The following is a 14005-nucleotide window of genomic DNA, read 5'->3' as shown; positions in this document are numbered from 1 at the left end:
GTAATTCACATCCAGGCAAGACGTCGGTTCGCCTTTCATTTTGGAGCTATTTTTCAACCACGACGGGACGTGCCGGCCCGACGTCTTTTCAAAGTTTATTAAACATCCGAGTGTTTGCTGGGAGGCTGACCGAGAGAGTCTCTGACTTTGGGAACCAGCTTGTCTGGGGCAAAGATGAGGATCTCAGTCTTATCTTCATTCAGCTGTAGAAAGTTGACATCCATCCAGGTTTTAATAGAGTCTAGCAGGAGACTAAGAGCTGCAGCTTAGACATCTCATGGGGCTTAAAGCAGATGTACAGTTGGACGTCATCTGCATAAAGGTGGTAGGAGATTCCTTTAAAGAAATGTCATGCATCTGCTTCCTCTTCAGCACAAGCAGATAGAGGGAGAACAGTAGAGACCGCAGCACAGAACCTTGCAGAACACCCTTGGTGAGGGAGGTGATGGAGGACTGAAACTTGGAGACGGCACAGAGAAGGAACGCTCAGACAGATATGAGGAGATCCACTCCAGAGCAGATCCTGTTTGTGAAAAGGTTCAATGTTCTAGACTCAAAGTGTCACACTCTAATCAGCTAATAAATCCAGAACACCTGCAAATGGTTCCTGAGCCTTTAGATGGTCTCTCAGTCTGACGGATTACTGATATAAATGGACTTTTGCACCAAATTCTCATTTTTCCAGGTTCACCTGTATGTTTCGTGGATTGCTCTGCCTCTATTTTGAGTCAGACATGATGGGTGGTGAGACTGGTGGTGTTGGTTGGAGACGCTTTGAGAAGATGACGAAATATGCAACAGTGCGATGAGAGCTAAAACTCAAAGCCATTTTCCTGACCGAGTGCATGCCGGGCGTTTTCCACTCAGCAGCCAGTTCAACTTTTTAATGATTAAATGTATTAAGTTTCATTTCCGATTCATTCGTTATTATACTGAATAATATTTTATCCACGGACAATCTGAACTTTTTAAATAAAAACATTTATTAACAAACAATCGTTGTTTCACTTTTAATTTGAAATAGAAAATCATGACTGGGTTCCTACCAGAATCCCAAATTCCTAAGAGATAAAAGATCCACATAGTGGTACTGCCTGACTATCTGCCTGGTTCTGACCCACTCTCATCCAGTCTGGTTCTGACAGAACATTTAATCTGGTTCTAGTTTATCTGAACGCTTCAGAACCAGTCCATTTTGGGTTAGAGCCGACCCAGGATGAACCTTCTCCAGCCACGGGTCTGACACACCAGCAGGGTCAACACCCCTCCTGGTTCCGGTTCTCCTCTGTAAGGACCAGAACCGTGACGTGCGGAGTTTGTGGGTTTGGATGAGAGAGAAAAAACGCACCATGAAAATCGCTTTGGTAAAAATAAATCTGGCTCCACCAGTCTTTCACCAGCAGCACCGCGGCTCGGTTCTGGACTCATCACCTCCCACATCAGCTTGCAGCTGGCTGCAGGACTCGGTCCGTCCAGAACTTCAGCTGCCAGGTGGCTTAATCGGAACCGCAGTGCCACCAGAATTTCTATTTTGCCGTTGGGTTCGGTTACCGGAGAAAGAACCGGGATGCGTTTCTCTAGAATTGTGGAGATCCGTCTCTAATTAGCGCCTCGGCGGCTGAACAAACGCAAAGAGGATGGCCCTAAGGACGGCGGTACCGTTAGCTCACATTCCATCAGCGGTACCGACGCGAGCTTACCTCCGGTGGGCCACCGCATCGTCACCTGAACGGAGACACCGACTGGAAGTCCAACCGCAGTCCGGTTCTGGAGCGACAGTCTCCGCGTGGGTGTCGGTGTTCGCGTCAGTGTGGATGTGCGTCGCAGGTGGCGCGAGCCTACGGTCCGTAAACTGTTCATTCACAACCGGAACACCGGAGATGGTTCTAAAGCATAAAGTCCAGCTGCGCTCTTCTGATCCAGGAGAGCGGCAGCGGGATTTGTGCAAAAACAAACAGCCGCAACGCAGAAACTCAGTCCAGTTGTCAACAGGTCCTCCTCAGGTGGTTCTGATCCACTTCACGGGATCCAGACGGGTTCAACTCACATTTCAAGTATAAACCGCTTCACATGTGAAGTTTGTTTCTCACCTGTGAAAACCAGAACGAAGGACGGGTCCACAGAGACCCAACGAACCCTTTGGTTCTGAAGATCCAGACCTATATATTTTTTTCATCGTGCTTTTATTGTGAAGGCAAGCGGAAACGGACACATGCTGTCATCACCGCCTTTACCAGAATTCTTTTTCCACCGTGGGGCATCAAGTGAACATTTTTATACGCACAGTTGTTTTTTATATTTAGCTAACTTTATCTTTTTTAGATGAAAGGTGTTTGTTTTCAAATCTGGTTTCAGACTTACCTCTACGTGTTTTATTGGAAAATAAGTTAGTAAAATCTCTGATGGAAGAAGCAACGTTGAACAGGCTACACAGGATGTCACCTTACCAAAGGCTTTATGTCTCATGCAAGTTTTGTTTGTGAGATTCCTTAGAAAACGATCTACAAAGGTTCACCAGCATTTTACATTTCACACAACTTTGGCTAATCCAAATGTTACATCTAAATGCGTGAGCTAAATCTGATTTAAAAAAAAATAAATCTGTCATATTATTATGGGAAGAAAAAGTCTCAAAAGACTTGTGTGTGTATCAAGATCTGTGTGTTTGTAGTGTAGCATAAGCATATGTAGTGTAAGCATGTGTAACTCTTGATTTGTAACTTGTGTTTATGTTTTCATGTGTAATGATGGTCCTATACACATACAAATCATTAAATACACACACACACACACACACACACACACACACACAATTCACCTGATACACACCGACAAAACTACATTACACACATCAGTTTACCTGAACATCCTTTTGAGACTCTTTTCTCACCTGACTGATTTGTGTGAACGTGGTGCATTTGAATGCTGGGTGGAAGCTGGGAAATCTGAATTTCCTTTGGATTTAGTCTAAACTTGTGTTGAAGGGACAAATATGTTTTTCTGTGGGGAAATAGAGTATCTCAGGATCCTGTACTTTTAAAAGATAGACCTGCATTTAGTTTTTAATAATGTAAAATTGTTTATTTAGACATATATGTATTTATGAGCCACGAAAACATAGTCAAAGGATTATAAGACATGACCGCTAGATGGCAGAGTGGTTCACTGACTGGAAAAAGCTGGCTCTAAATCGGGAGAAGGCACGAGAAGATGGCGCAGCGTTCTGGTGATCTTTCCTCTAGACAGAGGCGGAGCTGGCCTAAATGGCGCCCTGTGCGAGATCCCCCGTGACACCCCCCCCACACACACACACACACACACACACACACACACAAGAAAAAAAATTACACCTACAGCTTTGTTTCAAAATTGCGTGGAGTGTATTATATATAACGTTTGCTAACTGAATACAACATCCAGCTCCTGGCCACCTTCTCACCACTTGTCAAAGTTCTACTGAAATAGTGATGATGACAACACCTGCCATCGCCTTCATTCTTGGGAAATATGAAAGTAGTTGGCACCTTGGTAGGTCCTCTTCGAACTAGCTCTGTGCGTATGCTGTCGGTAATTGGTGATGGCCACTTGGCTGGGTCTGAAGAAAGAGGCTCATCATCACCTTCAATGGGACTCATTGGTTGATCGTTCAGGCTTCTCTATTGACAGAAAACAGAAGCGTAACTCAACACATTGCTATGTGGACCATTTCACATATTCTATTAAAATACAATATGTGACATTCAAATTTCTCTAATGTTTGCAGGATACACACACACACACACACACACACACACTTGTGCAAAACTTACCTGACGTATCTTGTTGGGGAGATGTGGCAGCTGGCTGTCCCTCATCAAGTTCACATGTACTGGTAGGTCTCTCTATTGACAGAAAATAGAAGCATAACTCACCACATTGCTATATGGAACAATTCCCATATTCTGTGAAAATACAATTTAAATGTCTATAGCTAAATGTTTGCTGGACACACACACATGTGCAAAACCCACCTAAAGTATCTTCCTGGGGAGATGTGGTGCCAGCAGACTGTCCCTCCTCAAGTTCAAATACTGGCCTACTGGTATGAGCAGTGGAGGTAGATGGCTGTTCCTCAGTGGCAGCTGATGTCATCCCAAAATATCTGCGTAGGGCTCCTGATGTTGCATAAAACAAACAATACAATCTTCATGTCACCTCTGTTGCTTTAGCATTTTAATTAACATGTTACAATGAGCATTTACAGTTTTCAGCAGTGGTGGAAAGAATTCTGAAAATCTGTACTCAAGTACAAGTACTGTTACATTGCTAAAATATTACTCATTTACAAGTAAAAGTACTGGTGTTAGAGAAATACTCAAGTAAAAGTACAAATTATTCATAAAAACCTCAGAGTATTATTTATTTTTAACGGCTGATGTCACCATCACTTCTCCAGACTGGGGCTGCCTGGAAATTGTGTGTTTTCCTTTACCAGAAGTTAAAACACCAACAATCTATTATTAATAATTGATAGAATACAAAACAAGTGTTTTTCCCTATTTTTTTTTATCATTTTAAGTTTTTATTTCCTTATTCAGCAAATGTCTCCGGCAGACAAAGAACTAAATGACCAGAGGAGCCACAACTATTGATTAAATATCCATGAATCCATTTTAACTGGTTAAATTCTTCAACTCTCCCATGCTGCTTCAAGGTCACTGTGAGTTAACATAGCCGCGGTGTGCTGTGCAGCACACATAACGCAACACGATGACATCATCGACTTGTACAGGGCTGAAAGGCGAGACAGTCTCAACTTTCAGCTAAAAAAAAGACCGCTCTAGCTATTATAGTTTTTATTTTATGGCAGTTTACAGTTTAAACGGGATCTTACTAGCAGGGCACCTCTAGCGGCCCGGGCCGCTGCCGCTCCGTTTTTCATGGGGTAAATAATACGTAGCTCATTTCCCGAGTCAAAAAAGAAAGGCGAATGGCGCCGGCGCGAGACCTTCCGCCCGCCGTCAATGTATTTCAGCAAAATTCTCAAAGACTCATTTTAATTTGATAGCGTTTGGTTATCAGCCTTTCGGTTTTCCCACTCTTAGCTTTTCATAAAAGCTCATTTGACAAAGAAAAAGCTAGCGGTTGGAAGTAGTTCTAAATACATGCAAAGTAAGAAGCTAGCAAAAGACATTTGAAGGGATCATCATAGTTCAGATTAGAGAGGTTAGTTAATCAATAAGTTGGGGGACATGCGGGAAAAATACCAACTAAATAATAAAAAGATGCATACCTGCATCTTTTCCTTGTTTCTCCTCCTCTTCTTTTCTTTTTTTCCAAAATTGGGCACCAGATGGCTTTGACCGTTTCTTCTCCATTATGTTTGTGAGCGGTGATATGTGAAACGGTACCTGTATCCCTCCATCATCACTCTCCGAGATCCCTCCGCCCCCCACCTGATGAAGGGCGCTATAGAGCGCACTACAGAGGCGCGGCGGACACAAGGGGGCGCAATAAAATCCCAATATAAACGCAAACAATGACTTTGTTGTGCTTTTATTACAGAAATATTATTATTATCTATGTTTTGTTGATGTATCGGTTGATGGGAAAAAAAAAAAACGAAATTAAATGCCGCCCCCTCCTGACTGCCGCCCTGTTCGGCCGCACATGTTGCACATATCAAGCTCCGCCACTGCCTCTGGAAGTAAGTAAAAGTTAACCCTGCACGCTTTGCAGTCAGGTTATAACGAGACAGCTATTATTTTACAGTTTCAGACATTTTATACGGCCGACAGATTGATACATTGTCCCCAGACATGAAAGCAGCTCTCGAGCGAGTTTGTGTGTGTGCACGATAACGTAAACAGCCCCACTGTTAGTGTGCACACACATAAACTGGCTATAGAAGCGCTTCCTTGTCTAGTGCATTCTGGGAGTTGTGGCCGGACTTCAGTTCAGTAAATTTTCTGTCCTTCAGTGCAGTTAGCGACACATTCAAAACCACAGCAACTTCACTTTGACACGCATATTAATAGAGTCATGTAATGAAGTAGCTAAATTAATTAAAACAATTTTTATTAGGTGGATTTTGAAGGGGCTGTATGCTAATGTAAGCGGGTGATGTGTTGTGCGCATGTGCTGTTAACTTTGAACTGCTGGACTGGGGGGTGGAGTCACTAGACTCTCTGTGGAGACATTCATTCGTTCGCAGGCTGTTGTGTTGACTGGTGAAGCTTCCAAATAAACGGAGACATGTTCCCGTACTCCAAAGGTATTTCTCCTATCTCTTCTTTGTCCCGAGACCACGAGCTTGAACCTCTACAGCTCACCTACTACATTGGTGGCAGTGGCGTCTGGCGACGTTTACCCCCTGGACGTGGCTCGTGAGAAGGCTACGCAGGACCATGTTCTGAGGTTCTTTTACGGTATGGACGAGGACAAGCATAATAATAATAATAATACATTTTATTTAAAAGCACCTTTCTGGTCACTCAAGGACACTGTACAGAATAAATACACAAATCATTCAATAAGTAAACATACGTAAACATCAACAAACAAGGCACTCTAAAATTCAAAGTTGATATGTGGTTATGAAGAGGTGAGTTTTGAGTTGTTTTTTGAATTCTGTGAATGAGTTAATGTTCTTGATGAGAGGGGGAAGGGAGTTCCAGAGTTTGGGAGCGGTGCAGCTGAAGGTTCTACTCCCCATGGTGCTGAGACGGAAGGAGGGCACAGAGAGATGAATGGAGGAGGAGGACCTGAGGGAACGGGACGAGGTGACGATGTGAACGAGATCTGTGAGGTAGTGAGGGGCGAGGTTATGGATGGCCTTGAAGGTGAGAAGGAGAATCTTGTAGTTAATCCTGGTATGCACTGGTAGCCAATGGAGTTGTTTGAGGATGGGGGCGATGTGATGAGAGATGGGAGTTTTAGTGACGATGCGTGCTGCTGCATTCTGAACCAACTGGAGCTTACGGAGGGTTTTCTGAAGGAGGCCTGAGAGAAGAGAGTTGCAATAATCGATACGTGATGTAACCAGACTATGGACAAGAATAGAAGTAAAGTGGATATCAAGGGAGGGGCGGAGACGATTAATGTTACGAAGATGGAAATAAGCTGACCGAGTGATGCTATTGATATGAGATTGGAAAGATAGTGTACTGTCTAGGATGACACCCAGTCTCTTGACCTGGGGAGAGGGGGAAACTGAAGTATTATCAACAGTGAGAGAGAAACTGTCAAATTTTGAGAGGGTGTTCTTGGTACCAACCAAAATAAGTTATATTTTGTCTGTATTTAATTTCATGAAGTTCGAACTGAACCAGGATTTTATTTCTTGAAGGCAGGTGATGAGGGAGGAGGGAGGAAGTGCAGAATTTGGCTTACTGGACAAATAGAGCTGGGTGTCATCCGCAAAGCAGTGAAAATGAATATTGAATCTGCGGAAGATATTGCCAAGGGGAAGGATGTATATAATGAAAAGGAGGGGCCCCAGGACAGAGCCCTGGGGCACACCAGAAGAGACAGGAGAGGGCTGTGAGCGGGAGGATTTGATAGTAATGAACTGAGTGCGACCTGATAGGTAGGACTGGAACCACTGAAGTGGGATGTTAGCAATGCCGATAGAGGATAACCTATGGAGGAGAATGGAATGAGATATTGTGTCAAAGGCCGCAGTCAGATCAAGGAGGACCAGGATGGATAGTAGACCTGAATCAGCAGCATTGAGGAGATCGTTAGTTATTTTGAGGAGGGCTGTTTCTGTGCTGTGAAATGGGCGGAAACCGGACTGGAAGAGTTCATAGAAGGAGTTTAGTGTCAGATGGGTGTGGAGCTGGGCAGCGACTATTTTTTCTAAAACTTTAGAGACAAAGGGTAGGTTGGAGATGGGGTGGAGATGAGTAAAAATGTTAGGATCCAAACCAGGTTTTTTAAGTATTGGAGCAACTGCAGCAGTTTCGAAGATAGAGAGAATAATGCCGGAGGAAAGGGATGCATGTATGAGAGCGGAGACGAGAGGGAGCAGGGAGCCTAGTTTGGACTGAGGATGTGTGTAACGTCAAAGTGGAGCTGCCAACGCCATTTTGTGGCGACGGTCGTAAACTCGTCGATACTTGGATTAAACAGTTTGAGGCTGCCGTTCGTGCCCAAACCCGAGGAGCGGGAAGACGGAGCTACACCGCCACTTTAGCTGCTCTTTTGCCCACTAGACTGGATGGAGCCGCCTTCCTTTTGTGGGACAGCCTCCCTGCAGCTACGCAAGGTGACTTTGACCGTGTTAAAGAGAAGTTAAATGAGGCACTTGGACAGAAACAGTTCATATTGTACTTTCAGACCTGTGTTTCTGCTTGGCCTAGGCTGGCTAATGAGAGTTTGGAGATGTATGCGGCTGATATTTCGAGGCTTGTCATGGAGGCTTTTCCTGAGTATGGCGCCGGGGCACAAAATGGAGAAAAGTTTAGGCATTTTCTCGCTGGTCTGGACCCAGGCCTCCGTGCTAAATGTCACGAACAGGGGGCTACTGATCTAGACGAGGCCCTGATTATAGCTGAACGTTGTGAGCGGGCTAGGCTGGCCTTGGACGTAGGGACACAGACTGTCAACTTCTCCTCCTTCTCCTCAAGTGGCCCGGTGACTGTGGCTGCACTTTCTCCTGCTGGGACCGCTGATGGGGCTGTGAAAATAAGGCCACAGAGATTCTCCTTGGTGCTGTGGAGCTTTAAACTGCAAGGATGGATAAATTACAAATGGATGTGACAGCTATGAAGGCACGAAGCCATGGTGTGGAGGATGACAGACGGGCTCGTCTGTCAGACCGTGGAGCACACATGGACCTGCGTCTTCCGTGTTCATGCGACTGTGGTGGAGATGGCTGCCGATCCGCTGCTAGGGTGCACCAGCCGGAGTTTCGCAGAAGAGGACGCTCTTCCCAAGGAGGACGTTCGGATGAATGCGACAAAGAATAGCTTGCTCCTTCGCGGGGGTCCAATGGAGGTTCACCGGATGATTTTGCAAACCGCTTGGGAAGCAGGAGCCTCCAGAGACCGCGCCCCAGTGAGGGACCACAACGGAGAAGTGTGAGATTTCTATCCCCCTCTCGGCGTTCACCTTCTCCTTCTCCAGCTGGACGGAATCAGGGAAACTACCAATAACTGGTGTTGAGACCCGGACACCAGTTTCTCCCGCTGAGGGTCACAGTGGACGCTCATCAGTTGTGGCTGATGTCGCTTTGATGGACTGCAGACCGATGGGTGAGTCCAAACATAAATCCTATGTAAAAGGACTGATTGAGGGGGTAGATGTTGCTGTTCTACTTGACTCTGGTTCAAATGTTTCATTGATTTCGGAAGACTTCAAGACGTCAATCCCTGCCCTACGCAAACGTGTACTTGGTGCTGACTACAAATTTGCTCTTGCTGTGAATGGACAGCTCTTGGACACACTTGGAACAATGACCATTTCAATCTGTTTGAGTGAGGTTTACGGAGAACAGACTGTGCATATTGTAAGGGGGGCTACACAAAAAGTTATTTTGGGTCTTGATTTCATGCTTGCATATCCGGCTGTCCTAGATGTGGCCAGGGGGTTTGTAAGGGATAGACATTCCTCTGTTACATGCTGTGGACTTTATCCCAAAATGTTGCAATATAACCATGTCTGCAGATGTCATTATTCCGCCATACTTTGAAATGGTTGTTCCCGTGCAGGTGGAATCCCCCCGGACCACGGTTCCACACCTTGACTCTTACATTGGGTACCTTGAGCCAGAGGCTCGTGACAGTGTGGAGTTTGTGGTTGCGCGTACAGTGGTGCCGGTAAAGGATGGGCTCACTGTTGCGCGGCTGCTTAATCCAACTGATCATGAGCTACATATGCACACTGGGTCACACTTAGGGGCTCTTTACCAGGCTGACAAATGTTTTTGAACCTACGGACTGTGTGGGCTCCGGTCACCAGCAAATAACCTTACCTGTGTAAAGGAATGAAATTACTGTTTTCCACCTAAAAGTCATTTCCCCCCTCTCCTCAGCAAGAACTAATCTGCATGAGATATTGCTCAAGGTCATGTATTTGCTTCTAAAACTTATCCTTTCCAGCTCAAGAGAAGAATGAAGACAAAGGACTCTTTCTTTTTAATAAATCAAAGAACTGTATTTTTAATAAAGCTAATCAAACAAAGTGTTATTCCAATAATAATGTGGACCAATCTGTGAAATGACAATGTTATGATTAGTAAGTTTTAATAAGTGATATGACTTTAATCTAGCTGCACTAGACATCCGGATACACGTAATGTAAACACATAACACATTGCTTTTACTCATCCAATCGGAACCTTCCTTTCTGAAGCGTGGCATAGTCTCTGTGGTGTTTATAAATCTGTCCAACTTTGATTCGACCATAAATCAAAACATTCAGATGAATAAAACCAGTCCCAATCCATCTTAAGTCAGTTCACCGCATTCTAAGAGAAGTATCGGACCGACCACCCAGACTTCCTTTTTAAGCAAAGAACCAACAAGCTGGATAAAATCTGTTGCATTTTACCAACCAAGCAACGGTTCCTTTCAGAATAAAAGCTGAACTCACTGACCCTCTGGGTCCATCTGACGCTGTCAACCAACTGTCGCTTTTTACCTGGAGACAATCCAAAGACTAGTCTGTTGTACTGCTGACGCTGTTTCATCGGCTCCAGTACGAAAGGGGGGCCCGAGGACCTGACACTCTGGATCTGTACGGAGGTCTCATCCTAATGGTATGTGTGGAGCGACAAAATGGCATCTTATGTGTTTATGAAACTCCGATCATAGCTTAAGAGCAAAACATCACTTCATCACTCAGACTTGCTTCTCCGGATACTAGAGTTCTGATGACAACATCACTCACACTTACACCATTCATCTCACGTCTCATTCACACCAAGATCCATCCATTCACTTAGAATTTAGAATTAGTCTTGTTTAAAATTGTTTAGAAATAAATCTTCTTAAACGTTTTAAAGGTGACTCTCTCTTCTCTTGTCTCTCAGTTAATATGAAGTGTTACATAATCCCTGCAATATAAAGTTCCAATCTTCTGGTTAAAAGTACCCAAAGACCCATAAGATTGATTTCATATTCACCATGGAATCTCATGTCTTATGGTTCATTAAATAGATGTAAATTAAACCCTTACACCTGACCTGTCTGACTGCCCCTTGTCTGACACCCAGAAAGAACAGCTTCATGCTGTGTTGTATAAACATCAAGAAGTCTTCCATCCTGGACGTGGTTTTTCCAGAGGTGAGGGCATGATCAAACACAGGATTGATACCAGCAATCACCCCCCAGTTAAGCAAAGAGCATACCGTACCTCCCCAGACAAGCGTAAGGAGATGGACAGACAGCAGCTTTTGGCTGACGGTGTCATTGAGGAAAGTTGTAGTCCATGGTCCTCTCCTGTAGTTCTGGTTAGGAAAAGGGATAATACATGGAGGTTCTGTGTAAATGCTGTTACAGTGAAGGATTCCCACCCCCTCCCACGAGTGGATGACACTTTGGATGCTTTAGCTGGGGCCACATGGTTCAGTACATTAGATTTTTCAGATGGCTACTGGCAAGTTGAGGTAGCTGAGGAAGACCGTGAAAAGACTGCCTTCACTACCGGACATGGGCTGTACCAGTTTAGGTCAATGCCAATGGGACTTACCAGTGCTCCAGCAACCTTCCAAAGAGTCATGGAGCTGGTACTTAAAGGCCTCCCCTGGCAGATCTGTATGGTATACCTTGATGACATACTAATTTACAGTAAGTCCTTTAGTGAGCATGTGGTGGCGCTGGACGAGGTGTTTTCAAGGATCAGATCTGCAGGCTTGCGACTGAAGGCAAAGAAATGTCTGTTGGCACGTGACCATGTAGTGTTTTTGGGCCATGTCATCTTGGCAGAAGGGCTACGCCCTGATCCCAGGAACACATGCAAGGTTGAGAACTGGCCTATCCCTTATTCTGCGACAGAGGTGCGTGCTTTCCTTGGCCTCTGTTCGTATTATCGGAGGTTTGTGAAGGATTTTGCTCAAAGAGCCTCACCTCTTGTCCGCATCACTGGTAAAAATGCCCCTTTTCTTTGGACAGCAGAATGCTATGAGGCTTTTGAGTTCCTGCGGGACACGCTTTGTGCTGAACCTGTGATGTGTCACCCTGACTTAGCACAACCTTTTGTATTGTACACAGACACATCCCAAACTGCGGTTGGGGCAGTGCTCGCTCAGACCTTTGATGGTCTTGAGAGAGTTGTTGCATACGCCAGTCATGCTCTCACTGCAGCAGAGCGCAAGTGGTCCACGTACGAAAGAGAGCTGTGGGCAATAGTGTGGTCCGCCCGGAAATTTAGACATTACTTAGGCCTACAACCTTTTACCATTGTTACTGACCACAGACCCTTACTTGGTCTAAGGCGGCTTCCTGTTGACAATGACCATACAGGCCGGCGTAGTCTCTGGGCCCTTGAGTTGGACCCATGCGATTGGGTGATTGTTCATAAGAACAGGGTGCATCATACCAACGCTGATGCTTTATCTCTGTGTCCTGTCTTGCCTGTTGCAGTGGCAAGTTCAGGGACACAGACTGCTGATTTTTCTGCCAGCGTGGTGTGCACTGTCGAGACCCCAGAGGAGCCCCCCCAGAATGCGCCAGCCTCTGACATGTCCGGGCCTATTGAGCCTGCTGTGCAGGCTGACCAGGTCATGGTTCAATCCCTGTCTCATGATGGCTCTGACATTAAGCAGCTCCAAGAGAGGGACCCAGATGTTGCATGTGTTCTAAACTGGCTCAAAGAGGGCCAAAGGCCACCACAAGGGAGAATAAAGGGTGCTGGCCAGGGAGTTAGGATTTTGTGGCATGATTTTCCCCGGATGGCTCTAGTCGACGGGGGTTTTGTGTAGGGTTGTTGCACTGTCAGATGTGGAGCAGACTTGGCAGATTGTCATACCAGTCACCCTGGTGCCCGAGGTTTTGCGCCATCTGCATGGTGGTCCATTGTCTGCCCACCTCGTGGTTGAACAGACCTTGGCTCGAGCACGCAGCATGTGCTACTGGCCCAGTATGTATGCTGACATCCAAGCGTGATGTGACCAGTGTTATGCATGCCAGAGATGGAAGTTTCCAGTTCCCCATCATCAAGCCCCTATGAAGTCATCTAGCACAACGTCCCTTCCAACGTGTTGCGGCCGACATATTGGAGTTACCTATTACTTCAAAAGGCAACCATTATGTTTTGGTCTTTGAAGACTACTTCACTAAGTTCATTAATCTCAATGAGATAACTGACCAAAGAGCCACTACTGTGGCTGAATGCCTCTTTAATAGGTATATTCTTGAGCATGGGGTGATGGAGACTCTTCATACGGACATGGGCAGGCAGTTTGAATCTGAGGTGGTTAGACTGTTGTGCGAAATGTTGGGGGTAAAAAAAAAACACATACCACACCCTACAACCCCAAGTCTGATTGCATGGTGGAGAGGCTAAATAGAACCCTTGATTGATCAGCTTGCTAAGATTCTGCTGGCATGTGAGGGTGAGTGGGACTCCTTCCTTTCACAAGTCACCTTTGCTTACAACACTAGCGTACACTCCAGTACTGGATTCACACCTTATTTTCTCACCCACGGGCGAGAGGCTCGTACTCCAGTTGACGTGCTACCGGGCCCGAGTCTGCAATGTGGTCCTGGGCAGGACTCTTCAAATGAGTTTGTTCTATTCCTGCACAGACGCCTACAGACTGCTTTTCGACAGTGTAGGGACAACAGTGTAACTGCCAGTGACAAACAGAGAACATTCTATGACAGAGGACAGAGACATCATCCATATGAGCCCGGGGATCTAGTGTGGTTAGATGACCCGACAGAGAGTCGTCGTAAACTGGCTCCCCATTGGAAAGGACCTTACATAGTGCAGCAGAGGCTGGACAGGGACAACTAGGCTGGGGTTACCTATGTGATCAGTAGCCCATTTGGAGATGAGGCTCCCTTCCAAACTGTTCACT

General features: G+C 45.5%; 1 protein-coding gene across 8 annotated transcripts in view; it reads right to left on the bottom strand.

The window, feature by feature from the left end:
- Positions 1-4463, bottom strand: part of dlgap1a (discs, large (Drosophila) homolog-associated protein 1a) — a 142110-nt gene extending 137647 nt beyond the window's left edge. For 4 of the 8 annotated variants that reach the window (XM_054746453.2, XM_054746424.2, XM_054746553.2 and 1 more), the window contains exon 1: positions 1701-3778. The gene's annotated coding sequence lies outside the window, so the exon portion shown is untranslated. Of the gene's footprint in view, positions 1-1700; positions 3780-3809; positions 3882-4010 lie in introns of those variants that run through there. The other 4 variants (XR_011515507.1, XM_054746514.2, XM_070541761.1 and 1 more) reach the window with 3 other exon arrangements.
- Positions 4464-14005: the final 9542 nt, after the last annotated feature.

Source organism: Nothobranchius furzeri, chromosome 11 (assembly GCF_043380555.1).
Source record: "Nothobranchius furzeri strain GRZ-AD chromosome 11, NfurGRZ-RIMD1, whole genome shotgun sequence".
Lineage (NCBI taxonomy): Eukaryota > Metazoa > Chordata > Actinopteri > Cyprinodontiformes > Nothobranchiidae > Nothobranchius > Nothobranchius furzeri.
This window is presented reverse-complemented; position numbering and strand designations above follow the sequence as displayed.